At 35.2% G+C, this 10,848-nt stretch overlaps 1 long non-coding RNA gene across 1 annotated transcript; it reads left to right on the plus strand.

Moving 5' to 3' along the window:
• The first annotated feature begins 2,513 nt into the window (after nucleotides 1–2,513).
• Nucleotides 2,514–8,094, plus strand: LOC139705184 (uncharacterized). The gene is made up of 3 exons (XR_011707064.1): nucleotides 2,514–2,800; nucleotides 3,130–3,196; nucleotides 8,012–8,094. It is a non-coding gene; the product is annotated as an uncharacterized lncRNA (long non-coding RNA).
• The last annotated feature ends 2,754 nt before the right edge of the window (nucleotides 8,095–10,848 follow it).

The raw sequence follows: 10,848 nt of genomic DNA on the forward strand, positions 1-10,848 counted from the left end.
TAACTCAGTAGGAAAGCACCCCATGGTAAGCTACCCAAGGTAGAAGAGAAGAGAGGGGAGGAGAAAGGAGGGAAGGAGAGAGGAGAGGATCCCCCTAAGGAAACAAAGATGAATAAAACTGGTGAAAGTGAGGAGCAGCTTAAGACTTACACAGGAAATATATCTAAATAATATAGGGTTACAAGGCCTTGAGAATTATAAACAGTGCCTTGTGTCATAGTTGCTCAGTGAATATCTAAATTTAGTGGGATGCTAACATTACTCACATTTAAAATATTATAAAAACATGAACACCGCTTATGAACAGACTTCTGAAGCTATAAGTAAAAAGAAAAAGCAGATACTGTTTATTGAGCTCACCTTGGATACATTATTTCTAATTCTCACTACAACCCTTCAAAAATATGTAATATTATCTCTAATTTGCAGGTAAGGGTACTTCCCTTTGTAAAATAAAATAATTTATCTAGGACCACACAACCACTTTTCAATCCTGTTATAGAACTAAAACACACACATACAGAAAATTAAATCATTACAATTCAGTGTGATTAACCTGGAATATTGAAGGAAAGAGAATGTAGGGCCTAAAATGGACTATAGCTGTAAACATTTGAAATACTATTTAAAAGATTATCCAGCTACATGAATAAGCAAAACATGCAAATTAAGAGCCACTAAATTTCCCTACCAAATTAGCACTTTTCAATACTCACTGCTAAAGTAACAGAGTAAAAAATTATACCAAAATACCAGTGGTCATATAAGTATTAAAATTTTTATTATATTATTCTGAATTTTCCTCAATTCTATTATAAGCATAAAAATGTTTTTCTAATTAGTGGGGGGGGGGTGGTTTTGGTTTTGGTTTGTTTGCTTTGGTACTGGGGATTCAACCCAGAGGCGCTTTACCACTGAGCCATATCCCCAGCCCTTTTTATTTTTTTTAGATAGGGTTGCTTAGGGCCTAAACTGCTGAGGTTGGCCTCCAACTTGTGGTCCTCCTGCCTTAGCCTTCTGAGTCATTGGGATTACAGGCCTGAGCCACCGTGCCAGACTTGAGTGGGCTTTGGATGCCAAATGTCCAACTTCATCCACATACAGTAAAAGGACACACAGGTGGAATGAGAAGGCATCAGAGAAGAAAGTACAAATTACAAATGAGTTTAAAAGACAAAAATAATTACCACTAAGAAATGAGAGTGTGGGCAGATTTAGCTATAAAACTTTTCATTTCTCCATGGTAACACTAAGTAAAACAAAAAAAGGACAGAAATGCTCAAATGTCCAATAAGAAGTATAATGTAAACGAGTGCCTTTTAATAAAATACGGTCATTAAAAGCTTTTCAAGTTACAAACAGTACATACAGTGTGACTGCCTTTTCAATTTTTAGTTACTATATGCATAGTAGTGGAAAACTCCATAGTGTTCGCAGCGGTTGTCTCTAAGTTGATGAGATTTAAAGGTCTTGTGTTAGGGTTTTTGTTTTGTTTTGTTGTCTTCATTTTCTTATCGGAACCCCCCCCCCCAAGTACTGGGGGATTGAACCCAGGGACTCTCTCACTGAGCTATATCCCCTGGCCATTTCTTTTTATTTCAAAATAGGTCTAGCTAAATTACACAGGCTGGCCATCCAGTTCAGCCTCCCGAGTAGCTGGGTGTACAGGAGTGCACCACCATGGCGCCAGGTGCTTGCCCTCATTTGTTTGTTTGTTTGCTTTAATATTTTAAAAATAGCTATTCAACCATGAAGTACTTTAGCAAAGTCCTATAAAAATTCTAATTACTGTTGCCAAAAGGAGAATGCTGAACAAATGATGTTTGTGGACTAAAAATCCTTTTATGGAACTCATTAGTAATATAAGACACAAAAATATTTATGATGTCGTAAAACTGCTGGAAAAAGCATGGCATATTCAGTACAATTCAGTGTTTATTTGGTCCTCATTTTCTAAAGCAAAAATAAATGCTTTTTATAGGAAATTAAGTTGTTCAATTCTATCTCATTAACAAATGAAGTTACATATAGTTTTAAAGTGTTTACCCTCTTCCAGCTTTTTAACATTTAATGCTGTTTCAACTCATTTTCAATTGACAAAAAGTGCACATATGGTGTTCGACATATTTTGAAATATATATACACTGTGGAATGGTTAAATCAAACTAATTAAAATATGCACTTTGGAATGGTTAAATCAAACTAATTAAAATATGCACTTTTTAAAATAACTAACACCTAACCCACTTATTGAGTCAACAAAATTCCGAAAGATTATTACGTTTCCTTATCTTTCCAGTCACTTTCAACGTCAGGAAAGAAAACATACCCCGCCGCCCTTCCTATGAATACGCCACGACTCCACCTTATAATAACCCCAGCCCTCCAGGAATCGCCCCCGGAAGACCAACAGGCATCTACTTCCGGAAGAAGTCACGCCTCCGACCCCGGAAGTGAGTGAGCGAGAAGGCGTGCGGCATTCTGGGAAAAGTTAAGAAGGCGGGAGTGGGGTTGTGGGTGTTACCAGGGCAACCGGAGGCGACTGACAGTTGTCTGCGGTTTGGAGCGTTTGGCAGAAAAGGTTGGGATGCTCAGAGGTCTTTAGGGATGAGCAAAAGGGCCAAGAGAGCCCTCCTCAAAGAAGATCATCCAATCGGGAGGTTACCGGGTCGCGTTTCACCGCGGGAGTGCTGGACTTGGGAATCTGGGTCGCGCCCTCTTTTGAGTATTGAGGCGAAATGAAGTTCAGTCCAGTGGCTTCTCCCTGTCCTTTCTCTAGTTTTCCGCTTCCTTTTAGAAAGTGAGTTGAGAATTTCTAAACTACATCATAATGTGTTTTAATGTGAAAGTAAGTTATTCTTGTTTTTGTAACTATGGAAATTTTTAAAAAGAAAAAAATAATTTATCAGTAATCCAGCTATCAGAAGTAGCTTAAATTTTTTAATGTATTACCTATCAATTTTTGTTCTCTGCCTAAGGTTTGTTTTTTGTTTGTTTGTTTTTTTACATAGTCAAATTGACTTGGCGAAAACCATTTTGCTTTTTTCAATCTATGAATGATATTAATTGTGATGTTAAAAATCTTAGCAACAAGAAGGTATTGAGGCCTTAATGTAAATCTGTTCGCAGTGAGTTTGGATGCAGAATGTGAAGACAATTCTTTCAAGAAGTTTGTCTGTAAAGGAAAAGAGAAAAGGTTAGTAGCCAGAGGAGAATGGCAAGTGAAAGAAAGAAATTGGAATTTTCCCGAATAGGAAAGAGACTTACTGATGTGTATTAATACAAGAGGAAAAAAATTGGTAACCTGGAAGAGATTAGATACTGCCAAAAAGGAGGATAACTGACTGACTAACTCCCTAAAGAAACAAGAGGAGGAGCTGGAGTTGTAGCTCAGCGGTAGAGAGCTTGCCTCATATGTGTGAGGCAATGGGTTTGATTCCCAGCATCACATATAAATAAGCAAATAAAATAAAGGTCCATTAACAACTAAATATATATATAAACAAGAGGAAATGAGATCCATAGATCAAGTACATAAATTGATTGGAGATAGAACTTGGTAGGAGGATGTCAAAGTGGGCATGACTGTTCAGAATTAAAGAACTATTACAAATTGGCAAAAGAGTAACAAAAATATATCAAAATATAGTCTGGTGTAGTGGTGTAGTCCCAGCTACTTGGGAGGATGAGAGTCAGGATCACTTGATTCCACAAGTTTGAGACCAACAGGGCACTGGTCAACATAGTAAGACCTTGTCTCAAAAAAGAAACACAAATATGCACACACAAGAGCTATAGATGCACATATCAAGCTGAATTATTAGTAAATGTAAATGTCACATTAAGTGCCTGTTAAATTGTCAGAGATTAAAAAGAAAATGTGTGTTGGGCAAGGATTCAGTGGAACAGGCATTGCAGGTGGGAACAGAAATTGATACCCCCAGGAATTTTAGAGCTATCAAAATCCTTAAAATGCGTACATACTGAGACAAGTAAGTATACTTGTAGGAACTTCTCAAAATAATCAAAATTGAAAATATATATTGAGCTGTGTAGAGTTCATTGCAGCATTGTCTGCCAACAAAAGACAGATTAAATATTTTATACCCATACTCCTTAAACATGATAGTTTCAGATAAGAGAAGTTCACTCACATTAGTTTAAGTAAGAGTATCCTTGATATTTCTGTGGAGATGCAATCTCATTGCTACTCTAGTACACAGTCAGTGTGATGCTTTGAACCATGGAAAAATGATGATGTAGGGCTAGGGTTGTGGCTCAGAGGTAGAGCACTTGCCTAGTATGCATGAGGCACTGGGTTCGATCCTCAGCACCACATAAAAATAAAGATACTGTGTCCACCTATAACTAAAAAATATTTTTTAGAAATGATGATGTAGAAGACTATAAGAAAAGGCTTATGAGATACACTGATTAGAGAGAAAAGTGGGTATGAAATCAGTGTGTAGAATGGTTCTTACCACACAGTGTCTTATAGCTCTTCTGCTTTTTGTTTATCTGTGTTTTAATCAATGAATATATTTTGTTAGGACAAATAATGTTCTTTAAAAGATGCAGATAAGCATTTTGGGGCAGAAAGTTGGGAATTGATCCTGCCTTGAAATAGATGACAGACTTTCTATGAAACAGGAAATCAAATGAAATAAAAAGCTTTAACCAGCTCTAATAACTATTATAAATGTTTTATGGATCTGTATTATTTGTTGATGACCCATGTCTCTCACAAAAGACTGACATGCTTAGAAAAAGATATACACTAAAATAGGAGAAAATGATTGACAGAAGATAATTGGAAAACAAAATAAAGCCAGGCATATATTATACTCCCAAAAACTCATGCCAAAAGTTCCTGTGTAAGTACCAAAGGGGTAGCACAAATTGAACTCTTAAGGATCCTAACAGCCAAAACAAAAGGAAAATATACTTTGATGTGGCCCATAAGGTTTTTCTTTTTTGCAAAATTTTTCTCCCAGAGGCCGGGGGCATAGTTCAATGGTAGAGTATTTGTGTATTGTGTGCAAGGCCGTGGGTTCAGTCTCTAGCACTTAAAAAAAAAATCACAAGGTTCTCATAAGGAAGTAATACAAGATTCATCTGTTACTGTTGTAACTTAGGAACATCTCAAGAAAGGTTACAATCATCAATTAACTAAGTAATTGCAAGTACTGTGAAAAATTAAAACACATGTAAGACAAAGTCCCTGATGTCAACTATTATATGTATAATATGATGAATAGGTAGTATGATAAATACTAGAGTAACTAATTTGAATAACAGTATTTTAGTCAAAAAAAGTGAGATGGGATTTTACAGTACATAAAAACTTTCAATCAGTAAGGTAATATTTATGGTTGTCATTTCTTGCATGTAATATGCCTATACAATGCTCAGCTCTTTAATTCATTAGTTCATTTTAATTCTCAAAACAACCATTTGTAAAATGGGGATACTATCCCATTTTACAGATGAAGAACTAGACATTTACCAAGATTAGATAAATTGTCCAAGATCAGCTCGTTGCTAAAGGAAAGAACCAGGATTTCTAAGCAAGTCTATTCCATCCACCACTTTCTTAACTACTATTTTTAAGAGATAGCATTCCAGTAGATTTGCCAAGTAGAGATTGGGGAAAGATAACTGAGGTAGAGAAAAGAGCAGTAAATGGAATCAAAAACTGGGAAAAGCATAGGTTATGTTTTGGATACAGCACACATATCCTCACAAAAATCTCAGTAATATGGCATATATGCAGGTGAACACAGGAGAATAAAGCTAAAAAGATTGGGGACATATTTTTAAGGACATTGTAACAATGTCAACCTAGTAATCTTTCTCACACAGACTTATTGGTTTAAGCTATTAAGAATCATAATCAGCTGGGCATGGTAGCACATACCTGTAATCCTACCAACTCCAGAGGCTGAGGCAGAAGGATCTCAAGTTCAAAGCCAGCCTTAGCAACACCCTAATTAACTTAGCAAGACCCTGTCTCAAAAATAAAATATAAAAAGGGCTGGGGATGTAGTTCAGTGGTTGAGAGCCCTGGGTTTAATACCTGGTTCCACAAAAAAAAAAAAAGAATCATAATCTTTGGCAGAATATACTATAAAGTCATTGAATTTTTTACCAATTTAATAGAAAAATTGTTTCTTAGAATATTTAATTATGCACAACACTTATTAAAATCAGAATTCAGCCAGATGCAATGGCACAGGCCTGTAATCATAGCAGATCAGGAGGCTGAGGCAGGAGGATTTTGAGTTCAAAGCCAGTCTTAGCAAAAGCAATATGATAAGCAACTCAGTGAGACCCTGTCTCTAAATAAAATACAGAATAGGGCTGGGGATGTGGCTCAGTGGTCAAGTGCTCCTGAGTTCAATCCCCAGTACTTCCCCAAAAAATCAGAATTCATCACTATTAGGAACTTCCATTTATGTCGTGTGTGTGTGTGTGCACGCGTGCATTTGTATGAACTTTCTATTCTTGAGACTATTTAATATTTTATTGTTTGTCTTTTTTTATTTTTAAATAATACTGCATAAGAATTATTAGATATTATGTAATTTTCAAGTATTGTAGGTTTTTTTCCTAATTTTTCTTGAAATGTACCAATATTTACTAATCTTTTCAATCATAGGACTATTTTTGACTCAAGATGATTTTTCAAACACATTAAATATTAGATATTTTCCCAATATTTTAAGGTGCACTTTTCTCCTATGCATATTTCTATGTATTTTAAAGAAATCTTATTAACATTCCCTAGGTGTTTCTTAAAAGAAATAAAGTGGATGATATAAGCCCTAAGTATAAGTACGTGGTAGGTGGCAAAGTATATTATAAACTTTTGTTTATCTAACTGAAAAAAAAAAAAAAAGAAAGAATCATAATCTTGTAGGGCTGAGACAGTATGCTCACAAATTCAAGGCCCACCTGAGCAATTTAGAGAGACCCTGTCTCAAAAAAATAAAAAAGGACTGGGGGTGTAGCTTGGTGGTAGAGTGCCCCTGGGTTCAATCCCCAGCCACCATTCCAACCCACCCCCAAAAAAAGAACCATAATCCAGAACTTCACAGAAAGTTGGCTTGTGTAGGGTATAGCTTACCTGATAAACACCTCATTCTTTAGGCATATGGTACCTAAAAAGCAGAGTTTTAAGCACAAAGATCTTGAACCTGAAAATTCTATATGAAAGCTATGGGTGACAGATTGGACAGTGAAACTAGACTGGAGTCTTAACCCAGCCAGGTGGAGTGGGAGGTCCAATTGCATATAATAGAATCCTTTATAAAACTGAGTAAACCAGGCATGGTGGCCATGCCTGTCTGTAATCCCAGTAACTCAGGAGGCTGAGGCAGGAGGATTGCAAGTTTGAGGGCAGCCCAGGCAACTTAGTGATATCCTGTCTCAAAAAATAAGGATGAGAATGTAGCTCAGTGGTAAAGCACCACTGGGTTCAACCCCTAGTTTCACCCCCCAAAAAAAATGATTGGGTAAAGGGCATAAGATTATAACTCTTAATATCCCTTTCAGAACTAATTCTGTGATCATCTAGACCAGAGACTGCATGTCCCTAAATTAGGGACTAAAAAGGTTTCATAAATGAGGAAATGGACTACATATAAGAAAAATAAGGAGTGATAGGATTATGGCTGAGTTTAAATGTTCCATCTAAAACTTCAGTCCATTCTCACAGAAAGACATAGTATTTGTCAGATTTTCTGATTTTTCAGGAGAAACAGGAAAGTCATATTTTAAAGAATATTGTACAGAACAAACAAATTTTAAACTTTTACCAAAGGTGAAAAGGCCTAAACAAGAGTGATAAGTGTTTAAGTTAAAAGAATTAAATATGAAGAGAGAGGAAAAAATTAAAAAGGACCAAGATATACCCTAGGTAATGAGGATATGTTGAGCATGGGGAAAATTTATCATTAATGTGTGTCCACAAATTTAATTTGTGTGTCCAAATTCAACTATTGAATTTCAGAACTCTGTGGGATTTATCTGGAGAACGGATACAAGAATGTAAAACAGAAGTCTGGAAAGAAAAGATGAAAGAAAATTCAAAGATGTAAGACTCACTCTTTCAATAAAGTTTTATTAGACATATATCACATTATGAATTTGTTATTTTATGAAATTTAAAACCCTATGAGAGCAGAAAACACATTTTTTCACCACTTACCTAGCATCTGGTACTTGATGTATGTTGAATTAACAAATGAAAATACAAGACAAAGTGCTTTGTAGTATAGGAAATGCAGGATTTAATTAGAGAAGCTTATAATGCTGGGTGTGGTGGTACTTACCTATAATCCCAGCTTCTCAGGAGGCCTAGGCAGGAGCTTCTGAATTCAAGACCACCATGGGTAATTTAGCAAGACTCTGTCTCAAAAAATAAAAAGGGCTGGCTGGGCGTGGTGGTGCATGCCTGTAATCCCAGTAGCTCAGGAGGCTGAGGCCAGCCTCAGCAATTTAGCAAGGCACTTAGTAACTTAGTGAGACTCTGTCTATAAATAAAATATTAAAAAGGGCTGATGATATGGCTCAGTGGTAGAGATCTCTTGGATTTAATCCCCCTACCATGCATCAAAAAAAAAAAAAAAAGAGAGAGAAGTATTTGAGATTGCCAAGAAGAAGAATGAATAGAGAAACAGTTTGAAGCCAGAACCTTGAGAATCACCCCCATATAAAGAAGGTAAGGAGGAATGGACAAAGTAAACAGGGAAGAAGTCATCAGAAAGAGAAACATCAGAAGAATGAATTTCACAGCAACTAAGAATCCAGGTGACAAGAGGGAAAGGTCAGTCAGCACTAATACTACAGAAACAACAAGTCATCAAGGAGGATCCAAGGCCACTGCATTTAGTGATTAAGACAATCATAACTTTAAACAATTTTTAGTTGTTCAATGAATATTAGGAGAGGAGCTGAAAAGAGCAGTACTGAGAGGCTTATTGATTTTTTTTTAGGGGGAAAAGCTAGGAGAGATTATGTGTAAAACATAATGAATTTATAAAGCAAGATTTTGGAGAATTCAACATCAATGAAATCCAAAAAAATGAAGGAAGTCATTTGTCAAGAATCAGCATTATCTCATAAATGCTGTTCAATGCCAGATATTTATTTAATCTCTCTCAATATGTTTTCATGTTCAATAACCTATTGTCTGAGCCCAAGGATCCACACATGCCTAAAAACTAGCTTTACCACTGGACTTCCCAATTAAATGAGCCAATAAACTCTCTTTTATACTTAAACTTAGATTTTACATAGTTTTTTGTCATTTACTACTCAAAACATCTGAAAACAGAGCTGTGCATTATTAAATCATTTCTTTTTCTGCTGTGTCTTGTCTTAAATGTATTACTCTGTAATGTACTCTATATTCTTCAGTTCTCACTATATTAATCCATGTCTGGCCTCAATCTTAGAATCGTCCTGCCTTAGCCTCCCAAGTAACTAGGATAACAGATGTGTGCCACCATGCCTAGCTCACCATATTTAATATACGGTAAATTAAGTGTTTAAGGCCAATTAGCTAGATTTAAGAGAGAAAATAATTAAATCCTCACTTTAGTCATCATTACAGAATAAATTGCGAATGGATTTATTACTTAAATGTAAACGTTGAAGTCTGATTCTCAATGTTGTTCAATGCCAGTTATTTAATCTCTCTCAATATGTTTTCATGTTCAATAACCTATTTTATTTTTATATTTATCTTTATGACCCCAAGATAACTTTTGCTATGCTGAAAAATAGTATTAGAATACTTAGCAGTATTGAAGAAATTTTTAAATATCTTTTAATACAATTTTCAATTCTAGAAATTTATCCTACAGAAACAAAATATTTATAAAGATAAGTATTAACAATATAGCATTAGAATATCAAACATAGTACATGTGGAAAAACTTAAGGTTTGAAACATCTATATCATAGACATAATGTTCAGGGGTGAAAATTGATTCTTGAAACAAAAAAACAACTTGTTTTTTATAAAGCATAAGTATTCATAAAGTACGTAAACAGATAAACAGTATGTATGTGGTATTTGAACTTTATAGGGAAGTGATTAAGGAAGAAACATATAAAAATTCTCCTTATGGAGATAAAAATAATAAAACAGCCTGAGAAAAATTGATACATGTAGTTCAGTACCAACAACTGTTAAAAAAATGTGGTAGAATTCTGTATATTTACAAGAGAGAATACGTAAGATGCATTAAGTTTTAAGAAAACAATTCTTTAAAAAAATGCATAATATAATTCCTTTGTATAGTATATGTTAGTACAAACAAAAGGATTAATGGTATTTTTCTTTGGGGTTAAAATTACAAAAAATGGCTGGGTGCAATGGTGCTCCTGTAATCCCAGCTACTCAGGAGACTGAGGTAGGAGAATTGCAAGTTTAAGGCCAGCAGGCAATTCACAAGACCCTGTCTCAAAATAAAAATTTTTTTTGTTTTTATTTTTCATTTGTTCTAATTAGTTGTACATGAGAGTAGAATGCATTTTGACACATCATACATAAATGGAGTATAACTTCTTATTTATCTTGTTATACATGATGTAAAGTTACACAGGTCATGTAATCATACATGCGCATAGGGTAATAATGTCCAATACCTTCTACTATCATTTCTACACCCCCCCATGCCCCTTATCCTCCCTTCACTCCCCTCTATTCAAATTACCTCTATTTCCCACCTGCCCCTTATTGTGAATTAGCATCTGCATACCAGAGGAAACATTTAGCCTTTGGTTCTTTGGGATTGGTTTATTTCACTTAGCATAACATTCTCCAGTTCCACCCAATTA

This window comes from Marmota flaviventris, chromosome 3 (assembly GCF_047511675.1).
Source record: "Marmota flaviventris isolate mMarFla1 chromosome 3, mMarFla1.hap1, whole genome shotgun sequence".
Classification (NCBI taxonomy): domain Eukaryota; kingdom Metazoa; phylum Chordata; class Mammalia; order Rodentia; family Sciuridae; genus Marmota; species Marmota flaviventris.